The following is a 26,863-nucleotide window of genomic DNA, read 5'->3' as shown; positions in this document are numbered from 1 at the left end:
GAGATTTGTGCTGGAATCCATGGTCTCAGAGCATGCATCTGGGCTACTAGAAGCAGAAGCAGGAACTTCAGGTGTGTCTAACAGTCCTAGTGCTGCTTGAAAAAGGCCAACAGGACAGAGCACTCTTTTTCTCCTGTGGTGAACATGATAAACAAAAGAAGAAATTTAGAGACCCAGATCCAGTAAATCAGTTTAAGCTGAAAAAGAGTAGTAACCAGACCTGTGGCCAGATTTCAGGCCTTGGGGAGAAAAAAAAAGAAAAAAAAAAAAAGTAGTTTTACATTCTGAAGAGATATTCACTTCATAACCAAAATAAAGAAAAAACAAACAAACAAACAAACAAAAAACACTGAAGCAACAATAAGACATGGCAGCTGATTATTTGTCTGCAGTACACTGAATGTTCTCTTCAGCAAATTTTAAAGGTCACTTCTGTGCAGAAGAGGGCAAATCTACCTATTTGCAGCATTCTGGGTAAAACGAAACTTCTGAAATTGAAAGCAAGGAACAGAATTTTTAAGGGGGACATAGAGAAAGAGAGAAGAATCATGACTGATGCATGCCTAAACCTTAGAGGTGATGGAAGGGCAGGGAAGACTTTTCATAAGGACTAAAGGAAAAGGAACAGTTTTGGTTACAATTTTGAACTCCATTGAACTGATAGAATCAGACCAAACACTAAGAAGAGGAGATGTTCTGGAAAGATATGACAGATGGAGGGAGAGATTTCTTCATAAGTTTCATGTGGTTACTCTTTTGTGCCCACCCATCTTCATTTCCTTATGCTTTTATTACCAATTTTTCAGTGTTTTACTTTGTGTTCTGACAAAATCTAGTTCTAGCTCTTACAAACCCATGGTTGTGTGCTTACTTCACTCAGTGCTGTGGTCAAACCCAAACAAACTTCTGGATGATGTAAGATCCTGATATAAATAGCAAAATTTGAGAGAATGAGTGGAGACACTTAGCTGTTAACATCCACCAATAAATGAAAGTACTATACATCAGTCATTGAAGCAGGTACTAGAACGATATCTTCTGTAACCACTGTTCTGTAGAATTATACCCCGTAAGGATTTATTACTTTATGCAAAGTGGAACAGATGGGAAATGTTAAAATAAACAAATCAAACCTCTAGAGTATCTCCTTTAGGGTAGTTAAATCATATATATGAGAGCTGGAACATGTGAGCTCAAATGCTTTCAAGACCAAATTGATTGTCTGCTTTTCATACACTAGGTGACAGCTTTCACCAGTGGTCCATTGATTGATAGTCTCTGACCACCACCTCCGTTTCCAGTTGTGATACACAAGGGGAAGATGAGTCCAAAGTCAGAAGACACCACAATAATACTAGGGACTAATCTCTAGGGAGGCCTCTTACCATGTGTCATCTTTGAGCCTTTGGGCTGTGAACTTGGTCTGTGTTGCATTCAGGCCTCCTGTTCTGTTTGGAAGCCTCCCTACCGGTTTTCATGCTGCAAGCACCCAGTTTGCTGCCTGTCTCAGGACATGAGTACAAGATATATTGACTTTGGCAGCAAAGACAAATTAAAAAGCTCTTTCTCCCAAGCAGTTGTTCTCACACATTAGTTCATTGCCTATTCCATAGTGCTTGGACAACACTTTCAGAGGCCACACTGTAAATCAGTTCATTGCAGTTATTTGACTTATAAATAATCTTTTTAAGGTTATTTTTTAATTTGCATCAGTTTGGTGTATATTGATTTGTAACACATAAAAATAATTGAACAGAGCCGTCATATACAACATGTCATCAGGGTACAGGCTGAGGAAGTAAATGCTCTGGAGCTGGCTTTTCTGAGAAAATGAATGGTGCATCCTGTGATGCCAACCTCTCACCTTGTTCCACTTGGCATTTTCAAATCATCCTTGGCAGAGCAGACTTTCTTCTCATGAAGGAACTCTCCTTCCTCCTCTTGTGAAGACTCAAGGAGAAGTAAAGCACACCAGATAGTAAAGGATAAACCAGCAGCCAGCCTCCTTTTTTACCTGCTTCATCATTTTTGAAGAATAGGTACTCTTAAAGCTAAATCAAAATAGAAATATTGCAGAGCTTTCCTCTCAATCAAAAACTCAGAAACATAAATACATTCCAGCAGTAAAACTGACATTTATTTATTTTAATAGTAGAAGGACAGAGTAAATATTTGTGCCTGCTGCATAAATAATTTGATATGGTTTTAAGTATTGAGAATGTAGCAGTGTCTTTCAAAGCTGATATGAAGCACAGGCTGTTCAGCAATAATGAAATCTTAAAAGCTGATAAATGTGAATTTTGGTAGCCAAATAGGTGGCTTCTGTTTCCTAAACAAACCAAAACTATGAAACTGGGGCAGACAGACAGATGCATTTCCCTTTTTTTCATCTTGATGAGAGCTGATACTGTTCTTTAACCACCTATTTGGCTGATGTAAAAATAAATAAATAAATAAATAAATAATGTCAAATATGTCTCAAAGCCAGAGGAAAGGCAAGAAAAACATACCTTTGCAAGAATTTGAAAAATATGATGATATCAATCTTCACTACAGAAATCGTGTTGTTAAAGTTACTATGTCATCAAGAACTCACATACATATGGCAGGATAGTTTACCATGTTTGAGCCTCATAATTTTTTTTCCTTTTTTCTCCCTCCAGTACTTGCCTTCATGTGTCTAACAACTTTCTGTTCCCCTCAAGACTTCAGGTTTTTTCCACTTGCACATGAAATGAATGGCTGCCATTTTTGAAAGTAACCCGAGTCTAGGGATTATCCCGCCCTGAAACACCAATAGCAGCTCTCTCAGTCACAGTCCATTGAACATTATTAATTTATGATCACATCTTGCTGTGCCTTAGCCACTTGCACTATTCTACAACAGAAAGCCTGCCTGCTGCACAAAATGCTACAAAGTAGGATAACATCCTGCTGAGACACTATTTGCCAAGTAATGGGAAAGTATGCCACCTCAGAGGGACTGCAAAGTTTTCTTTCTGACTCTTACTTACTTATTTATTTATTTATTATATTTTATTTATTTATTTTTATTTTGCAATAAGTAAAAGTAAAGAAGGAACAGAGATGATTTATTTTAGCATTTAGACATCCAAGTGTTATCATTTCCCTTTGAAATAATTTTGGCTTTAGAATGTTCCAACATAATAATAATAAGCCTTTGGTCTTCAGATAAAGAAGTACCAACACAAAAGGCATTTGCAAATCTACCTCTTGTACCTGAAAGTCAAAAGTAACATTCAGGCTCTTAAAATAGCCAAATCAATGAATTTTCAATGCACTTAAGATTGAAAATCCACACAGCTATATGGTATTTTCAGCATTGCTTTTCAAATTTGCAAAACCCTTAAATAAGAAGCAACATAGGAAAAGGGCTACTTGATCATTTGTTAAACAAATATCAAAGATATGCATACTAATGCCAGAAGGAGTGCTTTTGGGTGTTCTATTTACAGAATTGTAATTACATTTGCTGTTTGAATTGGCCCTCCAAAGAATTAAAAATAAGCAGCTATGGCTTTTTATTGCTATCCAGTGTTCCCTGGTGGCTTCACTCTGAATGTTCTGACTGGCAATTGTTCCAGGCTCGCTTGTGCCAGAAACGCATTTGTTAATTAGGCTAAGAGTACTACAAAAACCACAACACAAGCCTCTTGTCAGCATATGCTGATCTAACCTCTTGAAAGGATGGTTATTTAAATGAATGCCTTTTGAGTTTTTGCTATTTTTTTCTAAAATGTAAATATTCCCCTAAATATTATCTATGCTGGTTTAAATTTTCATGGGATCAAATATTTGTTTAATTCTTGTTTTCCGTGTTCCCTTTTCCACTTCAGTGTGCTCTTCTCCCCTAATATTCTGCATGTACAAGACTGAAGTCTTTAAAACAAAGTTTTTTTTGACAGTCTAGTCCAAATAGCTTTCAGCACCTATATTTCTAAGTAAAGTCATACTGGTGTTCTGCAAAAAGTGGGTTGGACCACCATTAAGAACATGACAACAACCCCATAGACACAGTAGAGAGTAAAAGAACAATCTACGGTGGAAGCTCACTTTCTTAAAAAAATAAAAAATAAAAAACAAATACATGTTAAGCTACTCTGAATAGCTCCAGCCATTTAGGTGTAAAAGGAGGTGAACTTAATTGGACTGTGACTTCATTACTGGTTTGAGAATGACCTGGCCACAATCCCTCGCTGTGCAGTTCATCAGTCCTTTTTAATAATTTTCACATGTCAGAAGACTCCTGCCAACTTTTTAATCTTCAAGCCGATTTTCAAACCATTTTCTACAGTCCTTTATGGGTAAAAGCTTTAAGTTATGGGGGTATAGCTTGACAAAACAAAAATAGGGAGCTCAGGCCAAAAATCTACAGAAACTAGAAGCACCACTGACTTTCACTTTTGGGACTAGACCGAAATACCATTTACATTTTAAAGAAAAATTCATTCAGGGAATACCTTTAATTTTTGTTTTAGAAGATAAAACACCAAAAGTTTAGTAAATGGAAAGGAGTTTAGACTGACTGTGACCCTTATCTATACTTTATGTGGACTTCTTAAAATGAAAGAACCTTTCTCTTTTCATTTCCCGCTCTACTCTGCGCTGGTGCGGCCTCACCTCGAGTACTGTGTGCAGTTCTGGGCACCACAGTATAAAAAGGACATGAAACTGTTGGAAAGTGTCCAGAGGAGGGCTACGAAGATGGTGAAAGGCCGGGAGGGGAAGACGTACGAGGAACGGCTGAGGTCACTGGGCCTGTTCAGCCTGGAGAAGAGGAGGCTGAGGGGAGACCTCATCACAGTCTACAACTTCCTCGTAAGGGGGTGTCGAGAGGCAGGAGACCTTTTCTCCATTAACACTAGTGACAGGACCCGCGGGAACGGGGTTAAGCTGAGGCAGGGGAAATTTAGGCTGGACATCAGGAGGGGGTTCTTCACAGAGAGGGTGGTTGCACACTGGAACAGGCTCCCCAGGGAAGTGGTCACTGCACCGAGCCTGTCTGAATTTAAGAAGAGATTGGACTGTGAACTTAGGCACATGGTCTGAACTTTTGGGTAGACCTGTGCGATGTCAAGAGTTGGACTTGATGATCCTTAAGGGTCCCTTCCAACTCAGGATATTCTATGATTCTATGATTCTATGATTTCATGGAATATAGCACTCAGCATTTAATCAGAAGATTCCCTCAAGCATTTTTTATCATCTCAGACAATAGTACTCATTAGTACACAGGTAGACAAAAGTTAGTAATCTTGATTTCGTATACAACAAAATATTTGAAATAAAAAGATGTCCATCTGCCCAACAGAAATAACATGATCCACCTGGAAGTCATGCAGCTGTTTTTAGGAAGGTTCTCTGTTTTGGTTATTTGCCTGAATAGGTATTGAGGGCTGGGGTTAAAACTTGATTTTCTCTAACTGCCTGCTTTGCCTCTGGATAAGAAGAAGAAATATCTGAAATATTGGCTGAAGATGGAAGGAAATGAAGAGAAATATACTTTAAACCTTCATTTTACTCTAAGGATCATGGTCCACAGATGTACCTTTTTTCTCAGATGCATTACAAAAATATTTCAGATAAGAAGTGGTCAATTGTTAACAGAGGATACTAGAGCCTCTCAAATTGTAACATACATGAGGCAATGGAAGTAGAATTTCTGAAAGTAAATTTTCAGTTTGATTCCCCCAAATCCATTTTGAAATTAAAAAGACTTAAATTTTAGAATGCTTTCCTTGGGGTGAATAGGGAAGAACAGGCCAGCTGTGTTCTGGTGGGACACGTTGCTGACACAGTAGGAGTGAACTTGAGGAGTCTATTTTGTGTGCCAAAATGAGATTAGTATTTCAAAGACTATAACTTTAGAATAAAGAATTTACATTCAATAGATTTAAATGTATAAAAAGATGTCAATCAGGACCAACAGGCAAGATCTATTAGGACCGACAGGCATGTAAAATCTGTTGGTAAAAACCTCTAGGAAGAATTTAACAGAGCAAGGAAAACAGGAGCCAACATCTCCAGAAGATAATATTTTTAGAGCATTGCAGCACTGCTCGTTTAACATCAGAAATAACTGAATAAGAATGTCACCATCGAGATTCCCTGTCATGGTCGTTTCCCATTGTCCCAGCAGAAGGTAATTCATTTTAGGACAGCATAGAGGAGATTTTGCCTGTATTGCAGAAAAACCCATGACAGGCGGATTGCTGCTATAGCCAAGCTAGTTGGGAGGGAGATGGAAAAGGTACCAGCATCACTCCTCCAGCCCTGATACAGCTCAGCATTTGCTCCTCAGCATGATAGCTGAGCCCATGTTTTACCTAGAACCAATGTCCCTGATTTAAGTTAGCTCAGGTGGTACTACATTTCACTGCCTTACAGAAGCTGAAGAGGAAACACTCTAAAATATACTTGGTGTGGAAAATATGTGGAGGAAAATATGGAGGAAGCCCATGTGCAGGCCTCACAAGACATATCCTCTGATAAATTCACAAAATGACATAGATGACCAGGAACTGAGATTCTGAACTACAATGAAACATAACACGTTGAACATCAAAGTGCCAGCTAACTCATTAACTTGTGCTGTAAAACATGAAGCAGAAATACAGAAAATATTTGTCTTCACTGAAAATACATGATGAACATTTCATTTCAGAAAGGAGAGTTATAAATGTTTACACAATTCACTTGCATGTTTGAGCACTTATGAACAAGCAGTGTAGCAGCATTACTAACTCTCCAAATTCTGGTCTTTGATATTTGTTTTTTCCTTAAAATTTAATTTCAGTATGAACTGAGTTTCCAGATTAGGATTTTTTCCCCTTGCTTTCAGCAGAGACTTTAGGTGTCTGTCAAACAGGAAGGTCTGGGAAAGAAAAGAGTGGTCAAAGAAGCTCCAGGGACCATCTTTTAACTTCTTTTAAACATTTTTGCCATCCAAACTTCATAGTGATCATTCCAGTCCACAACAGTCATTCTGCTAGTCAATCAGACTCGCCTTGTTTCCTGGCAAATTCACCCCTATTTGATGATAAATTCTGGTATTGACTTCTGTTTCTTCCACAGAATGTTATTTTTTTGTTCCAGGGTAAGTAACAGGATTTAACATCAATACCTGTGGAAGCAAAAAGTGTTTTGTTTTTTTTCCCCACTGCATGATTTTTTTTTTTCCTAAGAAGAATCCTACAATGATTTAGAAACCTAACCAGTAGGAGGAATTGAAAAATCACCTTTGAAAACCTCAGAAAGACTGAGGAAGGCCAACATAACATGAATAGACACTTGTAAACGGTAGCATTATAGATTTGTGGGAGGCATTTACCATAACTACTTGTCAATATTTTCAATATGTCACATTTTTCAATGTTTTCTTCCATCCTGACTGATTGTTATAGCAAACCTTTCAATATCTTCATAAATTAAACGAAAATGTTTAGTAGTATAATGGTACTATTCAGAATGTTAAAACCATAGTTGGTTGAGTATGTGGAGACAGCAGTAGCAATACCAAGTAAGGAAAAAATAAAATGGAAGACAAAATTCAGTCTTGAAAAAAATGCAAAATAAATAAGATGAGGAGGAATATGATTCTACCTATACATATGCATAGTGATGGGCTTTCAATTATCTATTTCAATATAGAAAAGTAATCATGGAGTCTTCAGGGATCATTCTCAAGAACATGAGCTCAGTGCTCAGTAACAGACAAAAGGACAAGTAGAACATAAGGAATTATTTGCAAAAGAATAGAGAACAAAACAACAAGCATTACACCTCTGCTTTATGCTTAAAACCACAAAGAACTTGTATCTTTAGCATTGGCCACAATGTCAGCCACTCATTCTGAATAATTATGTCTCAGAACAAGTACAGATAAGGATGATCAGAAATTCAGAATTACCTCCATATGGTTGAATAATCAGATTGAATAATCGGGTTCTGCAATATGAAGGGGACAAAAAAAAAAAAAAAAAAAAAAAAAGCCAGACAGAAAATCAGTGGATATATAAAATATTCAAAAATGCCAGTAACACAAGTAGGGAAAAGTTGTTTACAGTTTCTAATAAACAGATGAACTAGGGGGTTCACAATGCACCATCGGTGAGAAGACTCAAAAGCAAAAATGAACATTCCTTTCCAAAGAGTGCATTGTTATTTTGTATAAAATAGCATATGCAATAATGCAAGGAATGCAACACGCATTGCCACTGCATGTTGCAGATGCCAAAAGGATGTATGGCTTCAAAACCAAAGGTATATAATTCTGTCTCATGAAGTTCTTGACTCACTGGTCCTTAGAAATATTTTGAAGGAAAGAGCCAGCTGTACTTGCTTTAGTTTCTTCTTCATTTACCCAGCATCTACTAATGTTACTGCTGAGACTGAAAACTGAGACAGTCTTTTGATGCCTTTGTGGGTTTTGCAACTGTGAGTGTTAATCCTTTAATTTTTTTGGTTCACTCTGTCTTCTTAAGCATATTTAATTTTATATTTATGGGCCTAATTGAAAGTTGGCGAATGAAGCCTAGTTTCTTTTGAAGTCAATAGGAATACTAGACTCACTTTTTCCCCTTTATGTTGCAGAAACCACTTCTATTTCTCATATCTAAATTTACACCACATGAAGTGATGTGAGTAACTCAGATTCCTAAATACATCTTACATTCTCTTCAGTCCCCTGATAATGCTTCTATCAGGGAGGATCTCCACTCCTCATGATCATGTTTGAAACACAGTCAAATAGCGCCGTGTACCTTAAGACTCAAAGGTTCACCTTTGTAGAGGTCTTTTCTAGCTTGATCACTTCAGAGGAGACCCAAGACAAATTTATTTCTATAGCAACTATGACAGGATATTTGAGACATAAGGAGTATGATTCCTTCGTACTAGGGTTACTGAGGTGTAACACTTAAGAGTTTGTGGTTTGAGCAGGAATAGTCCAAAGAGCACTCCTGATTTTCTGGATTTGCAGAGCAGCCTATTGAGAAAATTTCATGACTTCCTCATCAATCAAGATGTTCCATATTTTTATAACTTTAATTATACAGATAATTAGTTCAGTCAAACTCCACTAGAGATATTTTTATCATTAGAGATGACAGATGACAGATACTGGGCAGGTTTTTATTTGAATATCCTATGAAGATGGTTTTCAGTTTACAAATTTTCTTGTATTTGCTTTCAAGTTAAAAGTAACTTTCAGGTTTTGCTGAACTATTAAATGCATTCTTTGTAATTTGGTTTAAACATGTCTTGCAAAAGGTATATTCAGTGCATATTTTAGGAACATTTTGGGAATTGCAGTTTGGTTTGTGTCAAGCTGAACAGAACTCTTTCAAGACAACACACCTAAGAACAATTTGATTGACCAGCAGAAATTACAACAAACTCTATTCTAACTTATGGGTCAACTGAAACTTCTCTTACTGCTTTCAACCCTTTCCTTACAGTTTCCTTCTCATTATTCCAGAAAATCACAGGAAATCTTACAAACAAAGGCACAAAAAGTAGTTCATTGAACATAACTTTCTCTATTATATATATCCTTTTGTTGCTGTTTTGCATTCTTAGGCCCTAAATCTATCTGTCTACATATAATATTAAAAAAAAAAAAAAAAAAAAAAAAAAAGTATTTTTTAAATGATTGATGATGTCTTTTAGGAAATTTTCTTCAGATCAAAGTATTCATTTTTAATATTCCTCACCTGCACGTGGATCTGTGTTTCTTGCTTAGAGGCATGAGTGCCATCTATGGAACAGTGACTAGTAGATATTTACTTGAATGTTGAGAAATAAGAAGGAGTTTTGTCCCTGTTGTCCCAAGAGTCTGCTTTGTCTCTTTAACAAAAACTGCTCTTGCTATTCAGTTTATGTGTCACAACAAATTCAGTAATTTTCCACAAGTGGAGGTTTAACATAAGTAAACAAGTGTCATTACAGTTTTAAGAAGAGAACACAGAGGTAATGATATTGATATTTGTTCAAAGACTGTGATGATGTTTTAATTTAAAATTAACTGTATATGCCTGATGTTTCAGCAGTGAAACCAGCAATCTATAATTTTTTCCACTGTGCATTAAATCTTAAAAAGGAATGAAAAAACAAACAGAAAACTTCCTCACACCCCTCCCCCCCTTAATTCCCACCCTATAAATAAGAACATTTCATGATGGGCTATTTATGTAATGATTTTTCTTTGATCTTCCTGTCTAGTCTTTAATAACACATATAAATGTATTGAATATTTCAGTTCCGTCTCTATCATAAAAGCTTTCCTCTCCATTCCATCTCTTTCTTTGTTTCCTTTTTGTCTGATGGTAACCACTTTCTGATGATGAAAAGGATTTTAATTGAGGCACTAGGAGTAAATTTGTAATCCTTTATGTGAAGCCTTTCTTCCAGTTACGTATATTTAAGTTGCAAATATATCCAGCTCATAATTTAAAATGTAATCGTACTTTGGAAAATACAGGCATGGAAAGCAGAGGGCACCCTATCACATGCTAACTCTTCTATAATAAAAAGAAAGGAAAGAAAGAAAAAAAAAAAAAAGAACAAGAGAATAAATAAGAGAATAAAAGAATAGAGAAGAAAAAAGAAAAAAAGGAGAAAGGAGAAAGGAAAGGAAAGGAAAGGAAAGGAAAGGAAAGGAAAGGAAAGGAAAGGAAAGGAAAGGAAAGGAAAGGAAAGGAAAGGAAAGGAAAGGAAAGGAAAGGAAAGGAAAGGAAAGGAAAGGAAAGGAAAGGAAAGGAAAGGAAAGGAAAGGAAAGGAAAGGAAAGGAAAGGAAAGGAAAGGAGAGGAAAGGAGAGGAAAGGAGAGGAAAGGAGAGGAAAGGAGAGGAAAGGAGAGGAAAGGAGAGGAAAGGAGAGGAAAGGAGAGGAAAGGAGAGGAAAGGAGAGGAAAGGAGAGGAAAGGAGAGGAAAGGAGAGAAGAGAAGGGAAGAGAAGGGAAGAGAAGAGAAGAGAAGAGAAGAGAAGAGAAGAGAAGAGAAGAGAAGAGAAGAGAAGAGAAGAGAAGAGAAGAGAAGAGAAGAGAAGAGAAGAGAAGAGAAGAGAAGAGAAGAGAAGAGAAGAGAAGAGAAGAGAAGAGAAGAGAAGAAAAAGAAAAGAAAAGAAAAGAAAAGAAAAGAAAAGAAAAGAAAAGAAAAGAAAAGAAAAGAAAAGAAAAGAAAAGAAAAGAAAAGAAAAGAAAAGAAAAGAAAAGAAAAGAAAAGAAAAGAAAAGAAAAGAAAAAAGAAATAATGAAAGAACGAAAGGAGCAAAAAGGAACCTGCTTAGGTCAATCTAAAAAAAATCCATTTGTGATCACAAATGAAACATTTCCAATCTCATAATGGGTAGATTGCTTGGTTTTATTACTAGCCATGCAAAGCAAGACCTCATCAAAAAAAAAAAAAACCACTATGCAGGGGTCCCATCTTTCCATTAAAATAATTTCAAAAAGCATTTCCCCCCCCTTCTTTCCACTGAAAGAACCCATTTTGCAAGATGATTTAGCTCAAAATCTGCTGGGAGTAACCCTTGACATAAAGTCATATTGTGTTGGAGTTTAGTCCTAAATTCATACATCAATTATTTACTGTCAACGCAGATTGTATAAGTGTAGAAAATTACTAGGAATGATATTTTCTCTCAGGCAGAAAGAATGTGATACAGCGGATACATCCCACCTAATGTGCTGTCCCACTGTCCACAGGCCAGAATTATTTATGCATTAGAAAACACTGTGCCAGGGCAAAAATAAGAGGAGAGAGAGAGAGACAGACACATTATTTTAAACCTTTCATAACATCCATAAATATTTCATAACAAATAAATAAAGAATGTTGGGCTTGTTTGGAGGACAGCTGTAGCTGCATGGTTCAGTGCTTTGCAAAGCTCCAGAGACCCCACGCTTACCCCTCAGTTAAGCCCCTATTTCTTTTTAATCATCCACTTTGTGCATTGTGGGTAGGGGATATCTTCAGGTGAGTTGAAAAGCTGGAGGTTATGTATGAGGATACAACTTTTTATTTTAGATTGTTAAAGCAAACAACAGAATGAGAGTTTCTCTATAAGGCTGTGCTCAGTTATTTTGTCTTCTGTCATTTCAAATTTTTCGTGTATCAGGGAAATGACTGTTTTGTTCCAAACATTATTAAAGGGTTTCCCTACACTTTATTTTATTTTATTTTATTTTATTTTATTTTATTTTATTTTATTTTATTTTATTTTATTTTATTTTATTTTATTTTATTTTATAAATAGCCATTTTTAATAGGTTAAAATACATTTCATGCTGCATGTGGAGAAATTATGTTTAAACTAAAGTGAAACAGATCTTTGTGTTTCTGCACTGCCATAGAGGAGTTCTAGGCTTAAAACTGATTTTAGGAGCTTTATTAGTTTGCAGTGCTGGCTTGAGGTACTGCACATCACATCACTGTTGTGCACCCATTCAAAGTGTACTGAGGTATGGGGTATGTGAGAATAGTCCTCATGTATGGAAGAGTCAGATACCCCAGAGTAAGGCCTAATATCCTACGTAAAGTTACTTTTATAGGGAAGTAGCAATGGATTCCTGATTTAGCTGATAGGACAAAAATGAACAAACAAAAACAAAAACAAAACAGAATAGAAGGCTGGAGTAGATCCAATCAATTTTAAGTCTCACAGTTGCATTTTGGAGTACTTTATACTGTAGCCTCTGGAAAAGTGGACATACCCTTTAAATGGTATGACATTGATTTGTGTGGTTTTTGGACTGCTTCATGTCAGATCTTAGAATATATGCCTTCCATCCACAAAACGCAAGTGTGGGAAGTAGCATTAAAATGTTCCTCATTGCTGATGGTGCAGATGTTCCTCAAGGACAAATGTTTTCTCTGTGGCTAGAGCCTACAGCACTGAATCAGCCATCAGTCTCCTCTTCAAGGGCCACAGTCTGCCTCCAGAGACTTTCTTAAGGTCTGATTTATTCATCACCTGATATTCTACATTCAAGTTGAGTTTGAGTGGTTCTTTGCTAAGCCTACTGTGGCAGCACTGCATTGAAATGTGAGCTGATAAATCCAGATAGCTCTGACTCAGGTCTTCGGAGTGGCCTCCATTTATTTGGGGGATACGTAACCTTATTTCAGGCCTTCTAGACAGTGAAAATGCTTGCTTTTAAGAGCTAATACACCTCCAAGCTCCTGTTAGACTTAGAAGAAAGTGTGCAAACATCCTGAGGCACAATGTTAAATGCCACATCTAATCTCTGAGGTGTCACCATGTAGAATCTCTGCCCCTCCGTAGGCTAGTGCACAAAGGGCTGTGATATGACATTCACTTGACCTCTCTGGGGTCACCACCAGAATGAATATTGCTGACCATTTCCCTGTGCTGTGAAAGCACAAGGACTGACACCTGCTTACGCACTCTCCTGGGGAGGATGTCCAGCTATAGATAGAAAACTACAAATCAAAACTTGTAGAAGTACCAAGTTAAACACATACCTGGTAGCAGAATGTTCCTGTGAGGTTGAAAGATACTCAGTGGAATATGAACTGGCAATAAAAATGTTCATAGTGATTTTGATGTCCCTACACAGATGCTGACAGATCCAAGAGTGGGGAAATCTACACAAGTGGAATATCATGTTCAGGACATCTAGCTGACAAACTGGAGTGAGACCACAGAAGTACAACAAAAAGTGAGTATCATTTTAAAGGGACAAACCTAGGAGGGAAGATTCTGGTCACCTGAACTGCCTGTGTAAAACAAGATGTAGAACAGCACAGAATTGTTTGAACAGGAGATGGATTTCATCTTAAAAATAAATAAATAAATAAATAGATAAATGAAATTGCAAACTTGCCTTTGAAATGTCTATTCTCACAACAACAGTGTGAAAATTTGTCCTAGAAATTAACACCCACTTCACTGGAAACAACTCAGCTTGAGTTTGAGTTTTCAATTTCCATTAAATCATACTATACATGTATATCCATGAGCTAACTGAAGAGCCTCTTACCATTGTTGCCCCTAAATGCTCATGAACTTAAACCTAACTAACTCTCTGACAGAATAAGAAGTTTCTAAATTTTGCTTTGGGCTTCCAATATTATCAGCAGATAGTCTGAACTCTGGATGCTAAATTGAGAGCAGTTTTCCAAAAATATCTCCACTAGTGTTACATGCAGAGATAATACGACCTTTCAACTTACATTTACTACCTGCTTTGTATACTAAATGCCTAAAAGTACTAAAAGTACCTGTAAGGACTGAGTCCTTTTATTCAAGAGCTGAATTCATATTCATAATTCATATTCAGCATATTCAGGCACTAGTAAAATAAAACTGGGCTGAAGAAAAAAAAAAATAAGAGAAAGAAAGAGTCCTCTACACTAGCAAACAAGCAAGAGAGTAAGGTTTTTAGATATTACAGTGATCTAGAGAAAGGTAAACAATTACTGGCAGAAAAATCTGGATAAGAATAAGTACAAACAAAAATATATAAGTAAAACAGGACATATCTTCATATATTGAAGTATTCTGAAAAATTGATGTACATTCCTACCTCAATTTCTATTTGTCTTTTACTTAAATTTACATTATGAAAGTACAGTTCCTCTTTTGTTGGAGAGTTTCTCATTTCATATTATATAAAACTACCATGATGTCCTGACAGTTGTTTACACTTCTACAGTTGAAGGGTTTTAAGGAGAAATTAAAAAAATAAATAAATAAAAAATAAAATAAAATAAAAAAGTGTTTAACAAAAGGTGTGGTGGTGCCTTATTTTTTAGTATTAACTGAGTTTTCATGTCCAGAGAGTTAATTTGGAATAGCAATACAATTTATAAAGTAAAATAATAGCACATATATATTTTAAAAGTTATATAATTTTTAAGTGTCTGAAGCCAAAAGGGAAAGCTTCTTGACAAATCCAAGGGACTAGCCAAAAAAAAACCCTACCTTTTAGAAGAAATATTATCATGTGATCTTTCTTATTTTCTTCTATCTTGAAAACTTTTATATTATACAAGCTTAACCTACTTAAAATGAGCATTCTTTCTGCTCAAATAAGCTTTACACATTGATATTGAAATATCATTAGATTTATAAGATTTTTTTGTTCATTTGTTTTTTCACCTGGGGAGAGAATTTTAATCATCACCAGAGTTTTCAGAGGCAAACAAATTGAGAAAATTGTTAAGTGAAGATGTAGAAAAGCACCACAATGGATACAAAAATTCTGTTTGTTGCATTCTGTATTTTTAATTGATTTCCTGCCTGTTTCTAAACTTTTTTTAAGAAAAGTCAGGCAAATGATAGCCTCCCACATGATATTTCCTATCTTCTGCCTTCTCAGGAAACAGAAATTATGTTGAGAACCTGCAAATATTCTGTGTAATTTTGATGAATGGAAAAAATCATTGTTCTTTGCTGGAAACAACTAGAGAGATTATTTGTCTGAAAATCTGTGGTTTGTTTTTCGTTTGTGTGTTGTTGTTTTGTTTCATTTGTTAATTCAAATATTCTGAACTCACTGACTCTGGAAATGCCTTCTGATTGGAAAAACTAAGTGGAGATTAAGAATTTCAGAAAGCATCCTTAATCCCAACCAGTAGTTCACAACTCACTCAAGATTTAAATTTGATCCAGAACTTGGATGTTCTTTTTCTTCCTTTTGAATGACGGACTGAACAGTGATCTTATACAGAAAGTGTTTCTTCAGAAAATGGCCAGCAAGTTATGCTGACATTTTTAAGATTGTTTTAGTTCTGTTGCAGAAATGAAGTAAAGGAATAGTATTTCTGTCACTTTCTAAAGTGAATAAATTATTTTTAGAAGGAAAAAAAAAAGACAGAAAAAGAGAAGAGGAAAGAGAGAAAGAGAGAAAGAGCAAAAGAAAAAGAAGGAAAGAAGGAAGGAAGGAAGGAAGGAAGGAAGGAAGGAAGGAAGGAAGGAAGGAAGGAAGGAAGGAAGGAAGGAAGGAAGGAAGGAAGGAAGGAAGGAAGGAGGAAAGAAAGAAGAAAGAAAAAGAAAAAGAAAAGAAAGAAAGAATAAAATATTGTTAATGTATGACAATTATTACAATTGTTAATGTAATACATTGTTAATGGAATTTCTCTAATTTCAGAAATTATATCAATCTTCATTTAAAGCATTGCATCTGCAGTATTTTAAATGCTGCTATGTTATCCCACCATGTTGCAGCTAAGAATGGCAGCCTTCTTGTTTGTTTTTCTTCTGTTTTTCATGCACTGATGACCTTCAACACAAGCAGAAAACTGATTTTTTATATATAGAAACTCATGAACAAAAGGTCTTTTCTTGGTATCCTTTTTCACAGGACCCATGCATTTAAAACACTGTAGGCTTCATTTCATTTTATGCTGACTGGGGTGTTTACTATTGTCATGTTATTAACCTTGCTTTAAGACGGCTTTTATAACATCAGTATTAGAGTTTATTACTAGCCTTAGCTGTGATATACAGTTCATGGCCTTATTAAAAGATATGTCCTGCCCTTGGATTTCTCTGGAATCAGTTTAAATAATATAGAGGAGTTTTGCAGAAAAAAAAAAAAAAAAAAAAAAAAAAAAGGACACTTTTCCCTTTTTGAACCATCAAAAATCATGGACATATATATGGGTGTCCTTTAGCCTTCTCTGTACCAGGAGAAGTTTGATAAGCTAGCAACTGACAACTATTACCTGTTTTTCATCCCTTTTTTATGAGTTTGATGGTTTCAGATTATTTTCCTATGGATAAATCACCACATAACACCTCAGATTTGCCATATCCTCCTTTGGCCAGACAAGCTGAGAAACACAGCAAGCATAAAGAATATATTGGTTTTGGATTGTATGTTATCCATTAAAGAAAAAAAATAAAATAAAAATAGAAACTTTCCAGAGGGATACAATTCTTGAGTGCATGCAGTTTTTTTGACTGGTATAGATGCAAAACTTGAAATAGTAGTTCTCTTTGAACCTTGAGAAGCATACTGAATAACAAGTCTGAGATGTTTCAAGATCTCAGTGAGATGTATAGATGATTTATTTCTCTCTTCCCTGTCACAAAGAATACATAACAAGTTTTGTGCTTAAAGGCAGGCCATAGAGATACTTCTATAATCAGAGCTTAATCCTGTCACAATGAAGTATCTCAGCTTTCTACATTCTTACTTTTATATACCATCTTTTACTGTATATACCAGAGTCTCTGAATGTTCTGTGCTCAGAAGAACTGTCAGAAGAGAAATCAGTCTGAGCAAGGCCATCTTTCCCATATCTTCCTCAATATCTTTGTCCCTACCCAGACAATTTCCCTACTGTCTCCTCCAGGAAACATTCCTGTATTGACTGTAGAGAAAAGGTACTTCTGCAAACTGCTGAGATTTGACCCTCTTGGATATTTTCTAGCTGCAATTCTTTGAAATGACCATCATATATACAAACATGCCCATATATTTTTAATACTGTCCCTTTAATCTTTGGCATTAATCCACTGCCTTTAATCTTTGTATAAAGTTGTAATGATATTATATAAAGGTCACATATAAATCCATCTTACTCTAAAGAATCAGATTCCTTGAGGCTTGTTGTCTCATTGAAACAAAACAGCATTTACTGAGCAGAACTGTTGGATTAGTGCTCTCTTTAAGTGTTTTTCAGCCTGTAGCATTTGAACTTTATGCATTTTTGTACTCATGTTGAGAAGCATGAAATACATATCCTCTCCATTACCTGTAAGTCATGTTCAGCCTCATCTAGCGCTTGTTCAGTTCCACCAGTCCACATTATGAATATGCTGAAGTTCTATTTATAATTGTAATTGGAGTGAGTACTAGCAAGCTACCCCAGATGCATTGTGAGGCATAAATTAGACAACTTGTGTTATAAAAGGGTGCTGTTAAGACACGTTTTTTGGAACATTTCCTGAGATGGAGGAGACTTCTTGACCATCTAGATCTGCCAAACCACTGAGGTTGGATGTAGAGGAAACCAAATAACAAGCAAATTTAGCTTTGTTGCAATGTCTTCTTCAATTCCACCATGAAAGAGGGCCTCTTGTACCCCTTGTTTTCTGCTTGTGCAAATGAATCATTCCCTATAATAATTTTAGTATGACTAGACAGAAATGAACTGAGCAAAATTAGCAAGCGTTAGTGAAACCTCACCTAGTTCTTTTTTTTTTTTTTTAAAGTGCCAGCTAGCGTTGTTGAGTGACAACATGCTGAATCACTTGTTTTATTTTGCCATCCTTTTGTCTTTGAAACTCATGCAAAGTTACTTGATAAGAAAACCTTTTATTTAAAATAAAGGAAATCAGACTTTTGAAGATTCCCAAGAAAAAAGCTATCAGTCTGAATTTGAAATTAAAACCAAAAACTTTTATTTGGATCTGGAATGCCCAATTTAAAAGGGAAACTGTGGCTGTAATACATTGAGTATTTTTATTTTTTCTTCTGAAGAATCCTAACAAATAATAATAATAATAATAATAATACAGTAATATTTTCTAAGCATGTGATATATATACCCACAATCTCTAGTCTTTAATCTGGAAATTTATCAGCCAAAATTCAGTTGTCAGATGATGTGATAACTGAGAAATATGCATTCACTGTCCCTGGAGATATTTAAGGAAAGGTATGTCAGCTGGACATGGTATTTAGGGACATGGTTCAGTGGGTAATATTGGTAGTAGGGGGATGGTTGGACCAGCTGATCTTGGATGTCTTTTCCAATCTTAATGATTCTATGATTCTAAGATCCTAAGATTTCACTGGAAAATACATATAGTTCATGTGAATTTCAACAAAATATTATAATCTAATTTCAAGCATGATTATTAACTTTCAAGACCATTGGGGACTTTAATGAAAAAAAAAAAAAAAAAAAAAGCACTCAGAAAACAACGATATTTTGTGATGTACTCAGGACTTATCATAAAATTAATGATCTATAGAGAACATTCAATTAAACCAATTTTCTGTTTATATATTTGAGCTATCTAATAAAAATTGCAGTTGAGAAAATGTCACAAATTGAGTATAAGTGAAAAGCTATTTTCAGTTAAGCACATGGATGAAAACAAAGTATATTCTTTCCTGTCTTAAAGTACACTTCCATTTTGCTGGAGTTCCACTAATGTTCAGATGACTCTGAAAGTAACCGAATTGAAGCAACAAAGCAAATAAATTTTGTTTTTGTTTTTATTAATGTACAGAATTATTTTGCAGTTTAGAACTGTTAAGGAACCATTCCTTACTTTCTTCCACTATTTGGAAGCAAATTGTAACAATACTCAACAGTTATTTTGCTGTTTTAGTCTTTGTTTTGCTCTCTTTTCATGTTATTGCAATTTTGAAGATGAATTCACTTTAAAAAGTGTCAGACCCCTTTCCTCAATATACAGTGTTGCATGGTGAAAGTCATGGAAGAAACATGACATGTAAATGTACAATAACTAAACAATTAACATATATATTGGCAGTCAATACATTTCTTTCGTGTTCCAGAAATATCTCAGAAATGTAATAACAACTTGCTTCTTCCACATCAAACCAAGTGTTCAGCTTCTATATTTTGCTATAGCTGGGCTTTGTTCAAAATAAATGCATTTAGTATAACTACTATAACTGACCCATCGTGTGAACTTTTTATTTTATTTTATTTTATTTTATTTTATTTTATTTTATTTTATTTTATTTTATTTTATGTATTATTTCTTTACTTAAGCATTATAAATACAGTGGACTTTATTCTTTGTATGGACACGAAGAGATTTGTCATTAATCAATACTTGAGTAAACTCTTGTCATTTCAGATTTGGTGCTCTGTTGTGCTTTCTGCTTTTATTTTCTGCTGCAAAAATTCAGCTATGGAAATGAGGCCCTACCTGTGATCTAAGACACAGCACTTGCACAGATGAATTATGTGCTTACATTTATGCTTTTACAAGTGGCCCCAAGGAATAAAAGTTGTCATGAAGTCAGAGGCCTAGCTCCATAACACCAAAATACCACTGCAGTGCAGAAAATCATATTCCTTTTTACTGCTCCATATTCCTTCCTTTACTATCTCACTGTCTCACTTATCCCATCTCACTCGTTCTGCACAACCGGTCACTAGAAGCTCTTGGTAGGAAGACCTGACCAGATAATGCAATGACTGACTAGATTTGGGCCAAATTCTGTCCCACTGTTGAAAAAATGCATTATGATTACTTTAGGCTTATGTGTTTCTACTTTTTTCTTTTTTTTTTTTTTTTTATCCTTAATTAATGCTAATATGACCACAATGTAAAATTAATTCTGTGTGTAGATTTTAGGGCTCTGCAAAATCTGTCTCTGAAAGTAGCAAGTCAGCTCTTGGAACAAAACTTTCAAAAGCCATCTCACTTGAAAGAGAGAAACAGAGAAAGGAACCATTCCAGCATGACTTGGAGTACACACTATTGAAAACTGAAACCAGAACTGTTACAGGTGGTTGCAGCTAATTCAGTACCTGGTGTTAGAAAATTACCAAATAAAAAAGAGAGTAGGTTTAATTAGCTTAACACAGCTAGTTTCACTCTCCCCTCATCTTAGACCTGCACCCTCATTTAAAAAATGAAATTGGTTTGTGTACCTTACAGAGGTTATATTTTGATGGGTTCCTTCAAAACCAAAAATATCAGCAGAATAAACATTCATCATTACTAGACCACTCTCATACTTGCATTCTAGTTTTCTACTGGCTTTTATATGTATATGTGGATGATCTTCACAAATATTCTGCTGAATACATACTAATAAACTGCTTTACTATTTGCATACCATATGCTCACTAAGGGTTTAATTACAGTTTGTTCCACAAACAAGTATTTTTAAAAAATTAACTTATGTCAGCTAATTATTTTTTTTCCTGACTTATTTACTTTTTCATTTTGCTTCATTTTTAATTTACACACGACCTCTTTGTAGCCATGGTTTATTTTCCAAAGAAAGATAATAATTGAGGCTCTAATACCTCAAGCATGCTTTATTTTATCCACCTGAGCAGTCATCAAATATTTCTATGCACAAAATGAGGAAAGTTACACATAAGCATGAATCATTCCAAGTTTAATGCTGAAATATACCCATATGTTATACATACTGCATAAGTTATACTGAAAAAAAAAAAAAAAAAAAAAAAAAAAAAGGGGGTTGACCAGCAGAAAAAACCCTCCACCACTACAATTTCAAATTACATGTCTGGTAAGATTGACAGAGGAGCATTGGTCATCTTCCTTTCACACTCCATAAGATCTTTCTTCATATTCTTCATATTCTGAAGTACTCATAAGGGTCCATACCAACCACAAAAATGCACACTTCATGTGCTCCAAATATTGATTAGAAGATGAAACTTGATATACATATAGTTGTTCACCAGGATAAGAGATTGGCTCTGACTAGAAATTTGGACCAAAGGGCCAACCTCATCATGTTCTCAGGACATGCAGATTCACTCATATGGTTCAATAAGCATACTGACAGACAGTTTCAGATATTGCAATTGCTCTAAAAATCCTGGAACTGAGAGTCATGGAACATTAACAAAGAACTTCAGATCAAGTAAAATTTATTTATTTATTTATTTATTTTTAATTATACAGATGAATGATATTTCATGTGAAATTTCTGCTTGATCTAATATACAGAAAATTCACAGGGAATACAGCTCTCACAATGAAGCCTACAACAAGGACAGGCCAATTAACAAAGACAGAATTTTGGATTACAGTTTCTTGATCCCAAAATTGTCCAACCGGCATATTACAATGCTGAAATTTAAGGATATGTTTGCAGCTTGTGTAGAAGCATCTTGGAAAAGCCAGGAACTTGTTTATCAAAACAGCTTAGTTTTCAGCAAAGACTGCCTTAGTACACCCAAGATTCTTCATAAATAAACACCAACTGAAGTCCATATAAAATATGAAAGTAATTTGGCTTCAGTTATCTGAGTTTTAAAATTGTATTAGTACCAGTGCAACTTAATATCTCCTAGCATCATCGTGTTGAGTACACATGGCAAGTTTTTGGTAGTGAAGGGACTGTGGGGGCGGCCTCTGTGAGAATAGACTGCCCAGGGTGGTGGTTGAGTCACTATCCTTGGAGGTCTTTAAAAGATGTTTAGATGTAGAGCTTAGTGATATGGTTTAGTGGAGGACTTGTTAGTGTTAGGTCAGAGGTTGGACTAGGTGATCTTGGAGTCTCTTCCAATCTAGATGATTCTGTGATTTTGTGAAGAGTCCTGAAGCTGTCCCATGTTAGATAAGAGCCAGCTCCCACTGGATCCAAAAGGGACCCACTTCTGGCCAAAGCTGAGTCAATAAATGATGCTTGTTGCAGCACTTTGAGTGCATATTTAAGAAACAGAAAAATGTCTGTGCAACAGCATCTGGGAGAGAGGAGTGAGATAATGTAGAGAGAACCAATACCACAGGCACCAAGATCAGTACAGAAGGAGGGCAGGAAGTGCTCCTGGTGCCAGATCAGAAGTTCCCCTGTGGTTGCGGAGAGGTACATGGTGGAGCCCATAGGGTACCACAGCGGAGCAGATCTCCAGGCTGCAGCCTGTGGAGGAGCCCACAGTGCAGCCAGTGAATCTGGTCTGAAGGAAGCTGCAGCTCATGGAGAGGAGCCTACACAGGAACAGGAGGTCTAGCAGGAGCTGTCACTAATGGGGGACCAGTGCTGGACCAGTCCACTCCTGATAGATGTACCCTGTGGTATGGCTCTATACTGGAGCAGTTCTTGCAGAATTTCTGTCTGTGGGAAGCCCACATTTGGGAAGGACAGCATCCCGGGGGGGAGGACCCCACACTGGAGCAGGGGAAAAGTGAAGATTAAGAAACAGCTGAGATTAAGTGTTGTGGACTGGCTGCAGCCCCCATTCACCATTCCATTGTGCCACTTTTGGGGAGGAGGTAGAAGAGGCTGGATTGGTGGGAAGATGCTTTTAATTTGCTTTTAGCTTCTTACTGCTCTAGTTTGTTAATAATAGGCAATGAATTACATTAATCTCCATGTGCTGAGTCTGTTTTTCTTGTGACAGTAATTGGTGAGTGATCTCTTTGTTCTTATCTCAACCCTTGAGACCTTTTTCATCATATTTTCTCCCCTTCTTCTTTTAAGGAAACGGAGAGAGAGAGATGTTGTAGTTGAATTTAGCTGTCCATCAAGATGAAACCAGCACAAACATGAAATTACATTGCTGACAAATCCAGAAAATTTAAGCAAGCTGACTGGAAGAACCTTAAATAGGTATCTAGGCCAACTCCTTATCTAAGATAGTACCTATTGCAGCCATTACTGTCTCATCTGTTTTGAAGTAACTCCATGTAAAGAAAAAGGACAGTATTTTACTGGGATGGATAAGAAGGCATGCTGTTTTTGAAATACATAAAGCTTATTTTTTTCATCACTGATAAGTGCAAGACATTGAGAATGGCACCTAATAGGTCTAATGGGTCTAATGCCTGAAATAAGCAGCCTACAGATATATGCAGATCTTCCAAAACAGGTCAGACAAACAGCTGTGATAATCCACACTGACAGTACTCACCATTTCAGTGTAGAGATGGGAATAGCAGGGACTTTCAAGACTTTCAAGAATAAAGGTCTGTGCAATTAACACCTTTATAAAGGTCTGTGCAAATCAAAACAATGTTTCTTGACTGTCATGCTGGAAAAGGAGGATGTTCTGAAACTTTCTTACTGCAGTATAAACTCATTTTTTCTTGTATCACCCACCGGGATAGCAAATTGTTCTTTTTTTTTTTTTTTACATACCTCACCTTATTATGTTTCTTCTGTCTTTGTTCCATCAGCTTAACTAAGTGTGATTGCTGGAGCCTTCTCCCTTTCCACTTTTTTTTTTTTCCTCTCCTTCTTGTTCTTGTTCCTGTCCTTTGCACTTACTGTAATTGCCCTTCACCATTTTTCATTATAGTGCCCAAAATTGATCACAATTCTCAGGACGTCAAGTGTTCCCAAACTAAAAGAATCATATCATGCAACTTTCAGTCAAAATGTTATTTGCCTTCTCTCAATATGGTGCTTGTAGATGCATGACACTGTTGCCTTACGTTATGGTTTCAGTCTCTCCCTGTAGAGAATAAAAAATATTTGTATTTTTTCCAAGTTTATTTATTTTCCAATTTATAAAAACAAGGCAAAGATGTTTAAGCTGTTCCAAGAGGTATGCAGTATGGGAAGAACAACATAGGTTACCGTGTGATAAGGAATAAGGAACAGGAAGGCACTGAAATAAACAGAAGGGAGGGAAGAAGCCAAAGAGGTTTAAATTTATGCTTTGTGCCAGGTGGAACACAGGATATCCAAAGCTAATTGCAGCTCACAGATTATGGGGTCTATTCAATGTTATTGGACCTACTGAAGTTAAGCAAAGCTTTACAGTGGCAAGAAAAGCCATTGTAAAAAAACACTTAGAAAAAGCCACCCAGAGGATGCTCACCTGATAATGCCAGATAAATGGATAAATTTTAGAGTGTTGGAGGGCAGGAATTTTAGGTGTTGACTGGGGAGGGGGGGGGGGGGCAATGGAAGGGGGAGAGGAGCTAGGAATTGACTGCTTTACACTGCTGCCTTTACACTGTTGAGGATAAACTTTCTGATTCCCTTTTCCCAAGACAGGTCAAAACACCTCTAAGGAAATTTAAGGCAAGTCCTATTACACATTAACAAGTCCAAACATTTCTGGGCTCAGTGAAGCAACTCTGATGGATTCTCTCACTCAAGTCCAGGGCTACTCTATATTAATGTTGCTGGAACAGCTCAGTTAGGCAAAATTCCCTAGGAGAAGCCCACACAAGAGGAGAATTCCTTCATACATGCACAGTGAAAGGCTACAGTAGCAACATTAAGCATGCTAAAAAAGAGATGAGAGTTGTGAGAGGTCTGGAAAAGGTAGAGAAAGGAGAATCAAAGTACAAAACAAACTGGTTTGCTAACACCTGAGTGAACTTCCCTCAGCAGCAAAACTAATTATAAATAAGGAGAAATGATGTCTGAAGATCTTGCAGCCCAGAAGGCACTGCAGAGCTAAGGAAGTTTGCAGTTTCAAACCCATAGTGCTTACAAACCTTCCTGGGACAGATGGAGAGTATCTGTATTTTTCTTTTTTTGTTGTTGTTGTTTTGTTTTGGTTTGTTTTTCATTTGTTTGTTTTTGTTTATTTGTTTGTTTTATTTTGTTTTGTTGTTTTGTTTTGTTTTTACAGTGTGCACAGAGAACAGCAGAGGCAGAGAAACATATTCAGCAATGCAATAATCATGCTTTGCTGAAATTTTTGCAAAAAAAAGTATTTCATTTGGGGTTGTGTTTAAGGAGCAGAATCACTTACAGAAATAACCTGTGTACAGTAAAATATGAGTCCAGTTAATAAACACTCTAGAGACACTCTAGATTAAATTTGCAGGTTTAAACTACAAGCTCTACTTACACCACCCTCACTGCAATCTTTAAAGAGCGTCCCTCACAGCCAGGCAGGATTTGTTTGTTATTTAGAGCAAAAGCAGCACTATTCCAGGAGTCTGCAGCATTGGCAAAGAGAAGCTGGACCAGCACATTCCTACTGCGAGTTCAGCAAGGTTATAACTCTAGCATCAATATGCTATTGCATCATCAGAGAGTTCTCCGGGCTATGCAGAGCATTTTGTTTCCATGTTTCAAGGCAGTAAATTGCTACTTCCTGAGGTGACACTACTTTGCATATGGCAGTGAGGGCATGACTACAGTTCAACTTTAAAATACAAAGTATTTCACATTTAATTAGCTTAGATTTCATTATTCCACACCAACACATTCACTGTATTATTTCTTGCATGTGCTGAGTGAATTTACTTGAAGATTCAGAGTATCAGAGACATTGACCTGGAGTCTGCAAGGCCCCTTATACATAACCCAATCTGAAATATCTCCATATTTGAACCTGGGAATACGGAAACTCTACGGAAGGTAGATTGAGTCTCTTCTGTGACTCATGCTGCAGCCTGACACATCATCAGGGGGCAGAAGTGAGGTGCCTGAACCGCAACTTTCATGAAGCACTGAGGCAGCTGAATCAGATGTACAATTACTGGTACATACCTCTAAAGAATACTATTTGATCTGACTTGACAAGTGAAGTCAATACATACACACACAAAAAAAAAAAAAAAATCTTAATCCAGTTTAAATATTTATTTTTCAGATAGAAGGATCCACCTATTTTTAAAAAGCCAGAAGCAAAACTTTTTGGACAAAAACATTTCCCACACCTGAGATTATCAGAAATTTTTCATGCCTGTTTGCTATGCAATAAAAGCAAGTTTTTCTGATCATCTCTGTTACTACCGCCATTACGAACTAATAATGGACAACCATTTTACTAGCATTCTACGTTATATATCTTCTTTCTTCCGTGACATGGACACCTAGTCCCCAGTTTCCATTAATTCAGTTGTTTAACACCTTCAGATCACTGAATAGATGTCATATAGCTTGCTGCTCTGAGGTCTTTCTAGAAATGTAACTGAAATTCTCGTTTGTTCTCAGTCATGTTAATAAATAAATAAATAAATAAATAAATAAATAAATAAATAAATGATGTGTAGTTCCTGAACATCTTATCTATTTCCAGATGTTGACTTTATGTCTCTAAGAATAGAGTTCTCAGTCCTAAACCACTGAATCTGTTGAAATACACTTGTGAGATTTTCATTTTCATGTAGGAATTAGGTAGATACTTAACTTCCTGCCCTACTAAAGATTTGTTAGTTCATTCTCTTTGTTGTTGTTGTTGGCATTGTATTTAAAATACTTACT

Source organism: Aythya ferina (genome assembly GCF_964211825.1).
Source record: "Aythya ferina genome assembly, chromosome: 2".
Classification (NCBI taxonomy): Eukaryota; Metazoa; Chordata; class Aves; order Anseriformes; family Anatidae; genus Aythya; species Aythya ferina.
Note: the sequence above shows the minus strand (reverse complement) of the source record.